Source organism: Gymnogyps californianus, chromosome 3 (assembly GCF_018139145.2).
Source record: "Gymnogyps californianus isolate 813 chromosome 3, ASM1813914v2, whole genome shotgun sequence".
NCBI lineage: Eukaryota > Metazoa > Chordata > Aves > Accipitriformes > Cathartidae > Gymnogyps > Gymnogyps californianus.
This window is the reverse complement of record NC_059473.1, coordinates 86128992-86146277: the sequence shown is the minus strand read 5'-3', so window position 1 is coordinate 86146277 and position 17286 is coordinate 86128992.

Below are 17286 nucleotides of genomic sequence, written 5' to 3'. Positions count from 1 at the left end.
AGTCTCTCTGGCCTCAGTCCTCTGCATATCAAATTATTTCTACAAAGAGGAGCAACTCTCGTGTTGGTGACTCAGAGGTTTTTCCCACCCCACAGAAAGCTGGATGTTGGGGTGCTGACTTGGGGCACTGGTTTGAACTCAAGCTCCGGCTACGATTTGGGCAGACGGAGCGGTTTGACCCTGTCCCCCACACCCTCAGGGGGTGACTTAACTCCAAAGCTCTCACTTCTCCTGGCCTACCACTATTACTCTTTAAAAATGGAAACCCGATGTTTTGTATCATGCAAGTAGCTGAGATTATTTAGGAGCTTAATGGCTCTGAACAGAGACTCTGTCTCTCTGGACACGTATAAGCACTGTCCCTTTTTGCTGAAATTTATTTCTTGCTAGTTTAGTCCAAGCCCTGCTCAGCAACTTTCTGTTGACCCTGCACTTAGGTACCTATCCATGGAAAATTTGTGCGAGTATTCTAAGAGGTACGATCAGCACTATGAGCAAGGTGTTGCACTGATTAATTCTGTAAAGCCTAATTACTACCTGGGAAGTGTAAATGGAAATTGGATCCTTGAATTACTTAAAGTCTTTTGAAAATTTAAGCCATGGTTCATAACATTTGATGATATTTTAATGTAGTTCCTTTAGACAAATTTAATGACTCTGTGCTGCAGACAACAGATTACAACTACTGGATCAAACATGCACACAAATCCAGAGGTAAGTCCTTTAATTGGTTCTTCTATTTTAAAAAACACAGACTTCAATGTTTTGAGCCAAAGAAGATTTTCGGTAGCGAGTACTGATGCATCTTACCGGATCTGCTGTTGCAGAGGTAAGTAGTTATCTCATCAGAAACTCAAAATACCTTTGATTTTGTTGCAGAATCATTCTTTTTCATGCCATTCTGCTGATAGGGTCTGAAATAAAATCCTTTAACTAAAAAAAAGGTCTGATTTACAAGATTTGTAATAGCCTGGTGAATTCAATTGCCTGTGCAGGAAACACGGGAGTCCATATTTCCCCTCCTCTTCCTCTATTTGCTCCGCAACATATTTGTCTCAAATAATGTATTTCTGAAAATACTGGTGGTAAGTGGATGAGTGGAGGCATTAGAAGTAATATTGCATTCGTAATAAGGGGAAAGGGAGAGACGTGAAGAGAGGAAGGAAAATCCTGAGTCTGAGATCTTCCCCCGTGCTTCTCCTGATGTGAGGTAGAGACGGGCTGCCTCTTGCGCAGGGCAAGGAGTAGAAGTGCAACCTCTCCCAAATAATTAAATGAATACTTAACCTGCAGGTTTAAAACTTACAGTATATTATAAAACAATTATGTTTTCTTTGCATGAAAAAGCTGAATTGTCATTCAGCTTCTTTTGTCATCTATATGCATGAGTTTGGAGCAATTAGTAAGAATATATTGCAGGTGCAGTATCTCAGGAAATTGCAAGAAGCTGTGCTGTATTTTTGTACCATAGAGGAGTGCCAGAGCTATAACTCTTGGAAGAGTTGAAAGCTGGAGAGATGTGAGCATCTGAAGTGTGATTCTATAATCATAACAAGCACCAATAGCCGTCTATATAATAGGCATGAAATGAATGCCGTATTTTCTCAGATTGTACCGCTACTCATTTAATTTAACTGGAGACTGTGAACTATTTAATTTTAGATTGTAGATTACCTTTCTCATGTACCCAGTTTATCTTTCTAACTGTAGAGTTTTTTGAGTAGTAACAGCAGTGGTATTGTGTTAGTTTTTATGTTATCTCCAGACAACATCCTATTCCAGTGAAACACATTTTTGCATGTTCTTTAAGATAAACTACTTGGGAATTCATGAGCCCTGAATTTTGTTTGGTATCATTTTGTCATATCCAATTGTTCATGTGAAACTGATCCTTGTACCTGACTCTGAGATGCAGTTTCATTTTTAAGTGCAAGTTCCTCATAAATTCAGGTGAGCATGGAAAGATAAACGCTTCCTAAAGCCAAATCTCAAAGTGGCATAAATGGTGGGGTTTTTTTAGTAGAGTGATAGCCATCCACATCTGCTGAGGATTTGACCCTTAGAGTTACCTGGCCTGATAATTTCTGCTGATGCTCCATTTATATGAGTAGAACAGAGGGACCTCAAAGACCATGGTGATTAATCATATATAGTTTGATGCCCTTTTATTCCACCACAGAGGCTTAAAGGAGCCACTGTGGTAATAAGATTCATACCCACCATTTTACCTACGTGAAATCACTGACTTGTTGAATGATAATGATAAGGAATGTTTCCTTCTTTGCAGGTATGAGGGGAAAAATTAATCCTGGGGACTTCAATGCAAAACCCAGTGACTTCAGCCAAAACTGTTTGCACTTAGAAAAATTTCTGATAACCACTACTACACACATAGAGTGACGCATGGGCATGTCCACTTAATTTGACTTTTGGGAAGTGGCAAAGGAAGAAGAAATGCAAGTACCAGATCAAAAAACCAGCCTATGGCAAAAAAAAGGAGTTTTCAGGTTGTCAGCGTGGTGAGTCATCTGCACAGTGTTTCCATAAATATGACAACATCAGCAACTACCCCTTACTTTTAGCTGCAGTAACACACACACACTTCAGTGGAGTGGGAGGAGGTAAGAAGGGTTCCTCTGAAATGGAAACAGCAGGAGGAGGATATCACATGAGGCAAACTCCTGGAGCAGGCAAGACTTGTGACAGGATAAAGATTATTTGTTCTGTAGATAGCAATCCTAAAAACACGGTTGCTTGGTGGGGTGTTATATGAGAAAAAGATACGTATTAAAACTCAGTGTTGTACTGTGTGATGCATAGATATTTTCAGAGTGCTACTTTTTAATGCTGGAGAACAGGACATTCTCAGGTCCCCTCTAAAGTTTTAATGCTAACAGAAAAACTATTTTTTTCATATAATCTTAGTCTGAGAACACCCATTTTTCTGTGTTGGTTATGAAGTAAGAAAATTTGTGGACTCTGTGGCACTACCCCTCTCCTCTGTCTCTGGGTTCTCCGCGTGGGTCTGTAGCTAATGTGGCAACACCTATCCTATATTTCAAGTGTAGCAGGAGGCCTTTGGAGCAAACTATCATTTAGAAAAGAGCTAGAGATTGCATAGTCCCCTGTGGCTATGGGAAAATTTAATGGAGTTGAAGGCTAATCCCCCCACCATTGCTCCATGGAGCATGGGGAGCGAATTCCCTTACCTCTGAGGAAGAAGTCAAATGTTCTCAGAGAGAGACCTCAGCCAATTTTTCTCTTTCCCTCCCTCTCAGGTAGAGTTTTCTATGGGAATGACTGAGGATTGACCCTATGGAAATTAGAATTTGAGAAGACCTATTACAGAATTGATTTTATTTCCTTGTCACTGTGAAGTTGTTCCCTATAGCATGTTCTCTAATGATTTATCCAGGAGTTTCAAACGTTGTAAGTACCAGTGGTTCTGTATTTCCCTGGCCTGTCTCACTGATGGATGGTGCAGAGATAGGGATCGCAAGATACAGAGAGATAGCCAAATAAGATAAAGGTGAAATTTCTTTTTTACTGTAGGAGTAAACTGCTTGGGAGGATCAGGAGTGAGACCAGCAGCATTTGTGGTGTATATTCCGGGTGAAAAAGTAGTATAGATCTAGGCTACGTCTAAAGAAAATGAAATTTGCCTCAGACACAAACCCAACCACTTTTGAAGTTATCTCCCTTTAAATCTATTGAAACTCTTTTCCCACTCTTTTCTTGTAGTATGTTTGCACAATATCTGGGAGAAGAGCTTCTTATTCCTCCTCTCTTCTCCTCTGTTCTCTTATTAATGCCTCCCTCCATGCTGCCCCCTGCCCACGCACACTGCTTGGGAAGCAGACGTGATAAGAAATGCTGAAGCAACACGAGAGATGATGTTCTTGAAGAATCTCTGATCTGCTGAGCAACGTCTTGCGAGATTTACAACTCCAAAGGATTTACCATAAATAAATAAAATCTTTCAACACCTTACAGCTCCTGGGAAACAAAATCCAAAACGTTCTGAGTTTTGCTTATCACTTCTTATTGCCAGTGTTACCATCGAGTTTGCTGTCTGTTCGGTCCCATTGTGCTGTCCACCTGCCTCTTGCATTCTGTCTTGAGCAGCCACAGCAATATCCCATCTCTTCTGCTACTCATCCACCCAATATAGCAGTGCGCGGGTAATGTAATGCTTGAAGATAATAACCTGGTATTTTTTCTGCCTTCTACATATGAGATTTGGTATTATTTGCTACGTTTTTTCTCTTTGGTATTAACTCTGGAAATTTTTACGCAGACAGCAAATGCAGTTGTGAATTCAATCTCCAGGTTTCTCTTTTCATGGGGCACCTCTTTTCCTTCACTGCTTTTGCTTTGTTTGTTCAAATTAAATATTTATTGCATTTTAAAGAAGAATGAACTTTCAGTACAAGATAATAAAGGGTTTATCTGATGATAAAACATGTAAATCTTTCCAGAAACTTCAGGAGGATTTTAATATTAATGCAGATCAAATATGGAAATATATGCAACTTGCGAATAGTTTTATGGAAACAGGAAGAGCTGTAGAATCAGTGTAGGAGTAATCCTTATTAGCATGAGTTTCTGATATTGATAAGACAGAAATACAGTATCTCAATTTTTTCTCTTGCTTAAAACTCTTCGTTCTTTTGTGAAAGAACAGGAAAGAATGACACGTCTTTTTTTAAAAATAAACTACTGAATAAATCATTAGAGAAGAAACTATAGGGAACAACTTTGTAGTGACAAGGAAAGAAAATCAGCTGTGTAATAGGTCTTCTAAATTTCCCATTTCTAGAGGGTCAATCATCAGTCCCCTCTGCAGAAAAAAAATAGATTAATTGTAGATAATTAATATTTTACTATTTTTAATATTTTAATAAGCATGGATATCCCTCCTCCTGTGGTGCCCTCAGGGTAACTCTTCCTTTCTCTTAGTATGAATTTCAGTACAATGAGGGCCTAGTACTCAGTATTCCTAACTTAATACAACATACTAACTAAAATTAATGCTTAATTTTTTAAGTCTTCCATTTACTCTTTCCAAAATATCATTGAAATCACATAATGTGACTCATCAGCAAAACAAAACAGAAATGGTAAGTTTGGAGAAGAATGAGAGGAGAAAATCAAGAGGTAAGATACAGGTGAATTTTTAACATGGCAAAGTTCTCAGGTATGCTTTCCAATTTTTAGAATTTTTTTTCAAGAATGGATCATGATATAGGTAGTGAAATTTCATAGCTCACATTGTAACCATTAAGGAGGAGCATGGAATAGAGGGATATTGGGGTTCCTGTTTCATGCCTAAATGGAATATTCCACTTTGGCATTATCTGATCACCACTTTTATCACAACGACATCCCAGTTTGATTTGGCTTTCGCACATGCTCAGAGCTTACACCAATCGATTTAACACAGCTGGATGTGTTTGGAGAGATTTGTGGTTGAAAAATTCACAAGATCAAGGACTTAATAAAATAGGATAGGATTTTTCAGAAGGTCCTCAAGGACCTAAGTAAGTCCTTTGCTCCGTGAAGTCCAGGGTTCCCAAGCCCAGAAATACACTGAGTAGAGAGTATTACAGAGGAAGGGTCACTCTGCACAGCCTCTGCTTTTCAGAGCTACGTCTCTTCTTTGCAGACAGCTTCCCTCAGCAGGAAATCCTCAAAGATCCACAGTCATGTTTAGGAGTGTAGGATAGATGGTGCACAGCCCAGAGATCCAGAGACCACCTTGTTCTTCTAACACTTTCTTGTAATACTATCTCTTCTCAATCTTAACATTGCCATTTTGAAAGAGATTTCAAATTCTCCTGGTATGATGATTTTGCAAGTCTGCATATGAAACTCATTTGTGCTGTGCTCTAAGATAATTTCTGAAAATGCCCTGCTCCCATTTATCATTCAACATGCAGGTTTCTTTCACTTACTGTGTTCTAGGACATGCTCTGAGCTAACTAGTGAAAAACCTCTGCAGGATGTTTTGCTCATTAGAGAGGCATTTTGATGTTAAAGAAATATTTTCCTTTTTATTTTAAAACATCTCATTGGATAAATAGTATACAGATTTTCCCGAGATGTGCTTTGAGGGCAGCTGCTTGGAAAATGAAGAGCAGAGCCTTCAGATCTCTGAAATTAATGGGAAAGTTCAGTGAAATTTGGATTAGACTCCGATGATAAAGCAGTCTGAAACAGAAACATCATTAAAAGATACTGGTAATGGAATTGTGAGTTTATTTGTCTGAAAAACAGCTTGCAAGGTAATAAGTAAAGAATTATTGTTGAGAGGTACATCTGTCTCTAAAGGGAAAAATGTCTTGTTGAATGCATTGTACATCTGTACTGATGAAATTATTAAAATAAGTACCTTTGAGATAAGAGGATGTACTATAAAGATGACCAAGCGAACAGAGAGCTAGGGGGCTTTTATGCTAATTAAATGATGGACACACAGTGAAGAGACAAAATGTTAATATATGCTAAACACAGAAAATCTAGAAGACCATCTGATAGGTTCTATCGGAGAGAAAACATGTCTGTTTAATTAAGGGCTGTAATATTGCATGTATGCTTGCAGGCAAAGATAAGGTAGCTAATCTAGCTTTTCCTGAGGTGCACTCTGTCTTTTTATTGCTTAGATTTCAACCTTAAGATTCCCCTAATGTTCCTGTTCGTATGGGATTGTTTCTCAGTTTCTGACACGTAACTGATTCCCTGAGAGATAGATGCACCTCCAAATAATGACTGCTTGTCAGGAAGATAGTTTTTCGTACCTGGCTTTAATGCAGACCTTTGTTTTACAGACAGGTTTCTCAGAGGCTCATGCTGTCTTATTTTTAATGGACGAAAAAAATAGGAGTGAGTCGGAAATGCTGTCATGTAGACGTTCCAGGCGAGACTGGGAAAATATCTCATTTGAATAACCACCCTATGGATCCATCAAGCTGAGCTGAGACGTGCCTCAGCAGCCTTGACTCAAAATTGAGCCCTTGGATTGAGGGTGGGATGCAGGAGTGCCCGCAGCCTGCGTGTGCCTTGGCTCCCCTCGCTGCAGTGCCTCTGCTCGGGAGAGCACTGACATGGGCAGAGCACGATCTCGCAGAGGAGCTTAATTGCGTCTTTGCTGTATTACACGGAAACATATGGCTCAAAGCCTACAGGAAAATATCAGAAGAGGAATTTTTGCAGCAATGACATAAACCTTATTTTGCATGAAGTAAAATCAATATTTGTTGTCTGAGCGCCTTCCCAGGGTTTGAAAGCCATGTGTTGTTCGATTTCACTGAGTTTGGGGTATTTGCCTCCATTCCCTCCCCAGTCTACCGTTGTTTTTCTGGGGAAGCTGCATTTTCCAGGGTTGTGTTTGTGGACTGCAGTATATGAATTTTGCTCCTAATCATTGCCCATATAAAACGTTGGGGTGATGGATATCTGTCCAATGGAAATTCAAGTGCCATAAATTCAAAGCAAACCTCGCACGATGTGTACCTCCCTTACAAAGCTCTCACAATTATATTTTTGCTAGTTGAGTAGGTCTTCGTAGGACCAAAACAGGCTCCCACAAGCTTTGCAGTGGTAAACCTGTACTAGTAGTGACTACTGTTCTGAGAGATGCAAATAGCACCAGGATCTATTTCTTGCTTTTATTTTAAATGTCCAGGTCTCAAAAAGCACCAACATCTTGTCAGTTCTTGATGCGAAGCCACTTGCAGCTAGTGAGTGAATCTCCAGGTGGGTCCCATGGAGGAGCTCATGGAGCTGCGCTCAGTGATGGACAGTCACCACCAATGCAGCCAAACCGATCTGACTCTCTTTGTGCTTGAGCTATAGATGTTTTCCCAAACAGATTAGCACTGATTAGCAACGAATTATCAAGCGTAAAATGAGTTTCTTGGCTTCTAGCCACTGGACACATACAAAGAATGGATATCGGCAGGAGGAGGAAAATGAGTATCAACGGATGAGTAAAACGCTTGGACATATTTGTTGTTGCAGATTATTGCCAGCTCAGAATAAAAGTGATTATTGCCAGTCAAATACAACACCTCTGTCCTTACAGTAAGAACATTGTTTTGTAGGAACAGGAGCTCTTAAATTATTTCCTTGCTGCTTATCTGTGATTTTTGAATATATCCAGCAACACGGTATTTGAGCATTTCTGTCATTCAGAAGCAATCTGCTCTTTAGAAGGGGCTGCTTGCTTAAAACGCTGATGTTGATGATGCTGAAAACATGGGGTGAGGGAAAACTCAGCTCCCATCTTGAATAGGCTTACAGACACTGGGTTGCTTTAAGAGAAGGTAAAAGACGTGTTAAGCGCTTAATAGCTATTTAGAGGACAAGTAAGGAGTTGGAGTACTTTCCCTAAAGAGAAACGTTATTGGAAAGGGAGCTGCTTCAGACAGGGGTGAAAAAGAGAGAAAGTGGTCCACCTGATTATGAAGAAGAAGAGAGTGATCAGTAAAATGGTTGGTCTATTAGTCTGTGGCCTCTGCTCTATAAAATAGGAGGACTCCTGCTTTATTTCACTAAAGACAGGACGAGGTTGTGAGACTTCACTTAGCCAGCGGGAACATGCAGTCTGCTCAACCCTTCTGCCAGTTTGTTTTAGTTATTCTAAGCAGTCTAATGGTAGGTGCAATATCCTCACAGTTAACAGGTGTATTATCACTTTAATTATCTTTAACTACTAGGCATGCTGTGATAGTAGGCATTGAGAGATTCAAATATACAGTAGATCTGGTAAAAACTGTTTGTCTTGAGTGGACTGAAATGCTTGTTTTTTGCACTTAAGAGCTAATGTTTGTTACTAACACTCATCATCTTGGCTACACATGCAAATTAATTTGCCAGCAGTCTTATGATTGACATCTGAAAAAAAAATTATGTAAAAATAGAGATGATGTCCTACATTTGCTTACCAAAAGGAGACTTTGACATTTTTAGAAGGAAAAAAACCAACAAATATTTTTAACATTTGTTATGAAACCAGATAGAAAAATGAATAAGAAACCAATTATGTTTTCTTATGTGATGAACAGAAAGGTGGATATTTATATCTTATCTCTGTATCTGTGTGTCTACAAAGAGAGGGCTTGCATGCTGATGAGACAAAGGAGGCAAAAAAGGTTATTGAATATTTGACTTTTTGTTAAAGAATTTTACTTTTCCTGTTGTGTGTTGAAAGCAGACATTATTACAGAAATCTCACTGAATAACTCAAATTTCTATAAAACCAGATTTCAAAATAAAATTTTCTAATAGACTGATGTATATCCTTTATATGATATATTCCTTTATGGCTTCCAATTATTTAACAATTTCTTATTATCTTCCATTTTTTCCATTCTGTATTTTCTTTCCTTCCCTTATAGATCCTTGTTATCTAACACACATTTACTCATCTCTGTTTCTTCTCTTTCTGCATTCATTTTCCATGGTTGCTTCCTTTTCCACTTCCCAAATCTTTTCCTCTCTTGTTTTTTTGGTTTGAAGCTGCTCATAAACATGTGTCAGCAGTATTAACTTGCATCTTAAAAACCCAGCCTCCCCATGTCTAGTTCTTAAAAGCAGCGGGCTAATGAGAAAAAGATGCATGACTTCAGCTTTTTATTTCTTTCTAGGCTCACTGTGAATCCTAAGCCATGTGATGCACCTGGGTATGCTGGCTTTACTGGAAGATTCATGGACAGTTACTGTAGTAGTATGATGTTTCCAGGCAAACACATATATTGCAGATGTGTAGCACTGTTTTCACAGTGGTTTCTTGAAGGGTTATAAAGAGCATCCATGTTGTGGCGATACACCAACGTTCAGACGTCGCTGAGGTATTCAGACATCTATGGTTAGCCCTTGTTTGCCTTTAAGTGAATTCATTCCAAGCAATTTGTCACCTCTCTGTTTCCAGCAATATTAAATACACAGCCTTGCACCAATCTCTTGGCGTAGAAGAATGTCTGTACTTGGAGCAGTGTGTTCACTGAAGAATTTTTTTCCCCCGTCAGCCTTGTGTGGATCCTTAATGATCTGCTATACGCTGCCTCTTTCTCTAATCTTCTGAGAGAGTCAGTAGGCACAAACTGTACTGAGAAAATTTTACCATACCACACTCTGAAACTGTGAGTTTGATTCCAGCCCGTCTGGTGGGACTGCTGCTAAAAGTCAGCATCTAAAGAAGCAGCTCATTTGAATTCTGAGTGTACACGTGAGTTAATACGAATGTGCTCAGAGACTGAAGGCTGATGTATCAAAGACACTGTTCAACACCACCTCAGGAGTGCTCCTAATAGCGCGACCATTTTTTCCTTTCACTTCTGTCAAATTTATCAATGTCTGATGTCATTCTTTCTCAAGGAGAGAGCCTATTAATATGTATAAATTAAAAAAATAAAGTTCATCCCTATGCATTAACATTTACTCACGGCAATTATGTCTGAGCTTATTAAATTTGTATAGTCCCCAACTTTTCTTTCTTTCTATTCTACCCCTACAGAAAGTGGCACCAGATCGATCAATTTTTATGAAGCTGTCTGTATATATGTGTGAGTGTGTGCACCCCTGTATGTATAGTGTGCATACCCCTGTACATATATGTGTTTATATATACATCTCTCTATATATATACTTCAGTACTAATGACTGAATAATTTTACCCACATTTTGTATCTTACTGCTAGAGCATTTCCTAAGAAAACTAACGACAGCTTACCTGGAGCTAGACTGAGCTATTAGGCAGGCACGTAACTGCATTGCCCTAGGAAGTATACAAGGAAGGAATTGGACCTCAGAGCAGCACAGTTTGTCTTGCCTCTCCCTTCTCATTTGTGAAATGAAGAGGTAATTTACACTCCTCCTTTTTCATGTGCCTTTTTCTGGTGCAGGTTAATTTTCCTATGCAGTGGGCCAGCGTGTAAGAGAAGGAGCTGAACAGGTCTCCCCTCTTGCCGTCTCCCTTGTTCCTGCAGTCCCTCTCTCCCGAGCCCGGACCATCCCGTCCTGCTGGGCATGCCCTGGGGACGCCCCTGTGCCAGGCTGTGCTGGAGAAGGGACAGTCTGATAAATATTCTCTGTGCGTGGAGACAGCCATAAGGTTAAATGCTGCATGTCTCCTTTCATGCAATGTTTGCCTGTCTGTGTTTGCCCAGATTCTCCCTAAGAGTGCCAGCTCTCAGTCCCTGACCTCCGCTGCTCTGCGCGGGGTGGGAGGGGGCTGCGTGCCCCCTGTGCTGTGCCGCTTGGCCGCCCCTCCATGGGTTTGGGACATGGCAGTTCATGAAGGGCGTGCGTGCAGGACCTCGTGCCCGTGGGATATGTGTCAGCGCTTTCCCCGCCTGCAGCAGGACGTTATGCCACCAGCTGGGGTTTGCACTGGTTTTGGTGGAAACCACCGCTTCTTTTAGTCAGTGAATGACGCACGTAGGCGAGGAGGCCCTGTGTAGGGTGAGATTTTGCTGGAAATGAAGGGCACCTCGAGGCACCTCCTCAGGAAGGGGACGTGACTCCAGTTCACATCCTTGGTTTGATGCAGCCTGCAACCGCCCCCACCTTCAGAGGGGCTGGCCAGTTTCTGTGGGGCTGGAGCAGGTGCAGTGAGAAGATGCTGGTCAAAAGATAGAGGAGAGATTATATCTTAATGCTATATGATTCTCCACGCTCTTCCTCCTGCAGGGGCATTTATAATACAATTAAATCCCCCTCCATCCCCTTCCAGCTCCACACTGGGACCTGGAACTTGCAAATAAATGAATCTTTGCAAGAACTTGAAACTGCAAGCTTTAGGTTCAGGGATGCGACTGCCTTATGCTCTGTGACAGGATCGGATGGACGAGGAAAAACCAGAGAAGCTAGACTCCTATTTCAAGGAGTAAGTTCAGCATTATTGGCTCAGCCACATCAAAAAAGAGCTGCTGTTGCAGTAATCACTGCAATACCTAGAGGCTACAGTCAGGATTGGAAGGATGCGGCTTTGATGTTTTCCTAAAATAAATACAAACATTTCTTAGTCTTTTAAGCTGAGTCAACAAAAGAGCAGCTAACTGCTCTGTTAGCCAAAAGGCCCCCAGCACTACTTTGGTCACTTTTTTTCTGCCATGACTTAAATCGTAGTTTAAACATTATCTTCATTTGTTCTCTTAGTGATCCACTGGAAATTAGAGGGCAGAGGAGAAAAGGGAAGCAGGACCCATGGCTTTAAAAACAAGACTTTGGTACCTGTTGACTTGTGTTCAGCCCACTCCTGGTTGCACCCTCAACACTTGCATTTGCAGTTACTCACAGTGAAATATGCAGCAGCCCTGCCTGGCACGAGGCTAGTCAGAGTGGACTGCTGTGTCCCTAGATATCACCCCATCACCTCAGAACAGCCACACTTGTCTGAGGTCTTCGTGCTGGTGACCCCTTAGCTATCTTACCAAGTTCTGTTGGCTTTCCTGGGTTCAAGTGAGATACTTCAATCTAGCAGTCAACTGTCATCAATAATACTATATTTATCATGGTCAAAATAAGTTTGTTTTCTTCAAAGAAGCACAGTCTGTGTGTTTCTGTTCACATGACTAACAACGCAATCAACTTCTACTGTGCTCCACATCTGTACAGTTGCACAGCTGCTGAAGCCCCTGTGAGCTGGGTGATTTATAAGCCCTGTGTACCACTTGCCTGTCCCATTCAGCAGGAATCTATACCTAACCCTTTCCCTAATGGCATTAAAAGGTGCAATTAATCAGTAAAAGGGATCAGTTAATGTTCTCCACACGTAAGTGCCAAACATCAGAATAATATGCTCTCTCGTGGCTGGCGTCCCACCATTTTGTGGTTTAGCTAAAAAGGAAATTGGCAGGACAACCACAGCATATACCATGGGATTACTCCGCAGATCTGGGGCAGTTGTTATATCTGCTGCAGAGAAATATTTTCTCTGCTGAAAGAGTTTTTTTAAATAAACAGAAAAGTTAGTCAGGAGTAAAATTTTGCTTTCCACGGTTTGGGAAACTTTCTTCCCTTATTTCAAAGAATTAAGTGGCATGGGGGAATCCCCTAGCAGCCATAGGCCCCGGGAATTAAATTTTCTCCATCTGTTCCCTCTTCCCTAAGCAACATAGCACGAATCCTGCTACCATCTATTTCTCTAAGTAGCCTCCTGTGGAAAGAGGGAGACTTCATTAGTGCATGTGCATATGGTTGCCTGTCCACATTTGGAAAACCGGCCACTAAAAGAAACGTCAGCTTGATATTCATTACCATCCTCGAGCTCTCTGCACTATATATATGAAAAGGTAACATTTCCATTGCAGGAGGCAATACATATGGGAAACAAAGATTAAGATATTCTTACCAGAAACCGAATCAATTAATTTGCTATACAGTTCTCAAAACAGTCCATGTCTTAATAAAGGGCTGACCTGGGTTCAGCAAGTCTGTGACTACTGTGTATCACCAGTGCTCTGCAGATGACCTAGAATAGCTCACCGGCAGGTGCAGTCTTCTTAGCAGTACCTTCTTTTCTCAAACCATTTCGATGCTGTTCATAAACCAGTAATATGTATCTTCATATTTCTTAATTCTGAGTTGCTGTTGACTTTTCTAACCGAAATTGTCTTGAATTTTTTTCTTCAGCTGTTTATTGCATTGGGAATATTTTTGTTTTCCAGAAAATGCCATTATAAAGTGAGCTTCTCTGATCTTTCATCTTTCTGGTGAGTAATTAAAATAGACTCTTCAGTTTTCTGTACGTTTTCTGTATGAAGCTGCCATGAACTGAAAGCAGGTTTTCATCCCAGGCTGTTTTGTCTATGTCTAAATGCTAATGTTTCATTTCATTTCACAAGCTACCATTTTTTTCTGGAGCAGAGGTATTTCTGTTACACTGAGTTTCAACAGAGCTGGCCTTGCTTATGCCTGAATATGGGTCATTTTGTATCTGACCGAAACCATTTGGTACAGAGGTGGGTTAATTTTAAGATTTGGTACTTGTTTAGAAAAAGCTTTGCAGGATATGGCTGCATCCTATGTTCCTTATTCACTAGACTGCTCTTTTTCATTCACCTTTGAAATGCCTATAATATGGTCCATGTGTGTAGACTATGTTTTATGGATCAAGTGAATTGGCAAATTAAGCTGCCTGGCTATGGAATTCAGTTCCTTGAAGTGCAGCACTGAGACTTTCATTCCAGTGCAGAAAGGGGAAATTTATAACAGACGTCAATAGATTTGAGATATTGCAGGACAGTTAGTTTTTATCAGTGGTGCCTTAATAATGAAGAGTTTCAAAAAGAGCACTGTTGCAGAACTTCACAATCACCGTCTGGACATAGGCTGGCCTAACGTTTAATGATTTTGTTGGGTTTTTTTAGAGACATGGCCGAACAATGAAAAATGAACTTCATGAACTTCATGAACAACCACAAGAAGTTGAGGGTCTGAAGTTGTTTTGTACAAAAGCTTTTAAAGGGCCTAGTCTGTGAATTTTTAAATTAGTAAATATTATTATTTATTCTAATTTTGATCAAGAATAAGATTTTCAAATGGTGCAAATTGATTATAAAAAATTTTCATCTGTAGCTGTCTCTACACCAATATAAAAAAAAATTACTTATAATTTTTTATTATGGTCATTTTGATTTTAAAAGTTCAATTGAAGCACTGCAGTATTCTAAGCAATGAAACATAGGTATGATTGTTTTCAGCTAAATCCTGTGCTAAAAAATAACTAAAATGCCAGTGATTCTAATTATACACCACCTTTGTCTATGAGCTGGACAGCAGAAGTATGACTGGGGAGCCTGCAGACAACTTTCTGTAGGAGGGGTATTCAAATCAGAGAATATGGAAATTTCTCTGTCTCTTTTTTCCATCTGTTACTTCTCTTAGTGGCGATCTAGAAACCTTTTCCTGAGTGAAATGCAACATATGCATGATCGTCATGATTAGTAGCAGAATTGTAGTCTTTGATCTCTAAAAGTTGAAGAGAAGCCCATTGTGCTAAACACTATACAAATGCAGCACCTGTGTAAATGTAGCTCTAGAAGAAGCATCCTAACTTGCTCCATGCAAGTTAAGATACGGACACTAACAATGATAAAATGGCTATGCCATCGTCAGCTAATCTCTCCTTTTCTGCCAGAGTAAAGTGAACATCGCTGTCTCCATGAGAAGATCCATCGTGACCTGCAGTTCTGCAGAGGTGTGACTCAGCTGTCCAGTTTTACAGTGCCTGAGGGGCTACACTGGACCTCCCCCAGGTCATTGGTTGCAGTTGTACAGGTCTTCACGTCATCAGCAAAAATATTTTCTTTCCTCATGATACTAAGCTGTTTCTTGATTGTCTGGCCTCTTTCCCTCAAAATTTGCAGTGAGCTGGTAAAAGAAGAAGATGGCAATATAAAAATTAGTTGGAGGGATTGTTCTAGTAATAGCTTGTAATATATTTTAACGATTCTTTTCATTTACTGAATAACATTTCAGGTAAAATCTCATTCTAGACACACACAGTTCTGCTATTAATGCCACGGCTGTGTTACAGCAAGTTCTCATAACAAGATATTATTTTATGAGGGTAGCTTCATAAAAGAAGTTTCTTTTTCATTTTCAGTTTGTTAAATTATAGCTGTTTCTGGATCTGATGGCTAAGAGATAGGAGCCTTTTATTTGGCTACAGTTTTAGATAACTACAATATTTATGAAAATAAGCATTTCTCCTTATAATGTATCAGGAAATAATCTGCATAATCCCGAGCTTCTTGCAGAAATCAAAACATGATTCATTTCCTTTTCACAGGTTTTGATGGTGTAGGAACGTAAGAAAGCTGCTTCTTCAAAATACAGCCTCTGAGGCCAGAGACAAACTTGACCTCTTCTTAAATGCTTCTCCTTTGCTCGGAGAGGGTGATCCACAGGGACCGATGCCAAAGGAAGGTGCTCAGGGCCCAGGGCACTTTTGCAAGGTGGAATAGCAACACAGAAGGATGATATTTTTATAAGTAAAAATACTTGCCTGATTCTCCTGTCACTGCTCAACGACATGCATTTATGTATACTATTTAAAGCTGTGTTAAATGCATAAATGTGTGTAGTCTGTGACACTCAGCTCAACAGATATTAAAAGATCCCAGCCTGTGGTAATCATTTAACTTGCTCTTTAAGACATTTGCAACTGCTTCACATTTTCTATGCCTTTTTAGTGTGTGAGATGAAAGCCAGATTGTGGTGATGGCTCGGAGAGCTACCCCTTCCCTTCCTGCTTTTTTTGAAGAAAGAAGGACTGGTTATTTTTATTATTATTTTATACCAACACGAAGTTGAAAACACTTGTAGTTATTTAAGTGCTTAAGGAGGATCTGCTTCTTACCTCGGGGTAAGACAGTAAATTCTTCCATGTGTTGACTGCATCAGTTATCCCTACAAGCTTTTCACATGCCTGAGGGGTATTTAGTCAGACGGACTCTCTCTATTCTAGAGAAATCTCTAGCGAAGGTCAGCCAAACCAGCAGCACTTACTCAAGAACAATGTGATGGGTGTGTATCTGTGAACAGGAGGTCAGTGATATGGTGCTGAGGAAAGAAAGTGAGGGTATCCCTTTCCTTTTCAGCTCCTGCATGAGAATAACCCTGGTTTCAGAACAGACGAGCTTTTCTTGTTCTGCCATCTGCACTCCAAACAGCAGCAAAAATGAAGTCCTTCCCAAAACCTGATTTGAGGTTTTCATTCTCCAGACCTTTTAAAGCATCATCTTTGCTAATTTATAAGGAAACACTGGGCCAGATCATGCAATGGGGGATGATGTGTCTGGTGGTTTCACTCAAATGCTATGGTGCAGAACGAGAGTTTGCCATCTAGCAGGGCTCTACAGACTGAGGAGCCTTCAGGGTTGCATCTGCGTTTCACTCATCTCCTGACATTCATCTTCTCCTCCCTGATCCAGGCATCAAATTTAGCTGGCAGGTGGACTTCAACAGTCCCCTACCCAACTGCATCTGATATGTACAGTCACGAGGCGGGGGGGCAGTCTGCAAAGGTGGACATATGAACCTATTTTTATGGGGAGGAGGGAATTTGACATGGGGAAAAATTGTGCAAGTCATACAAGTCACATTGAGCAAATGAGATCTGCCTCTCCCCACGGCCTCTGAGTGGTAGGAAAGCTCTCGCTAACCACAAAGCTCAATATTCAAATATCAGTCCTTCCCTTACAACTAATTCACTTAACAGGGTTATATATGTGAATAGCCTCACTGGGATCAAAGGAGTCATTTACCTGCATGCAGTGT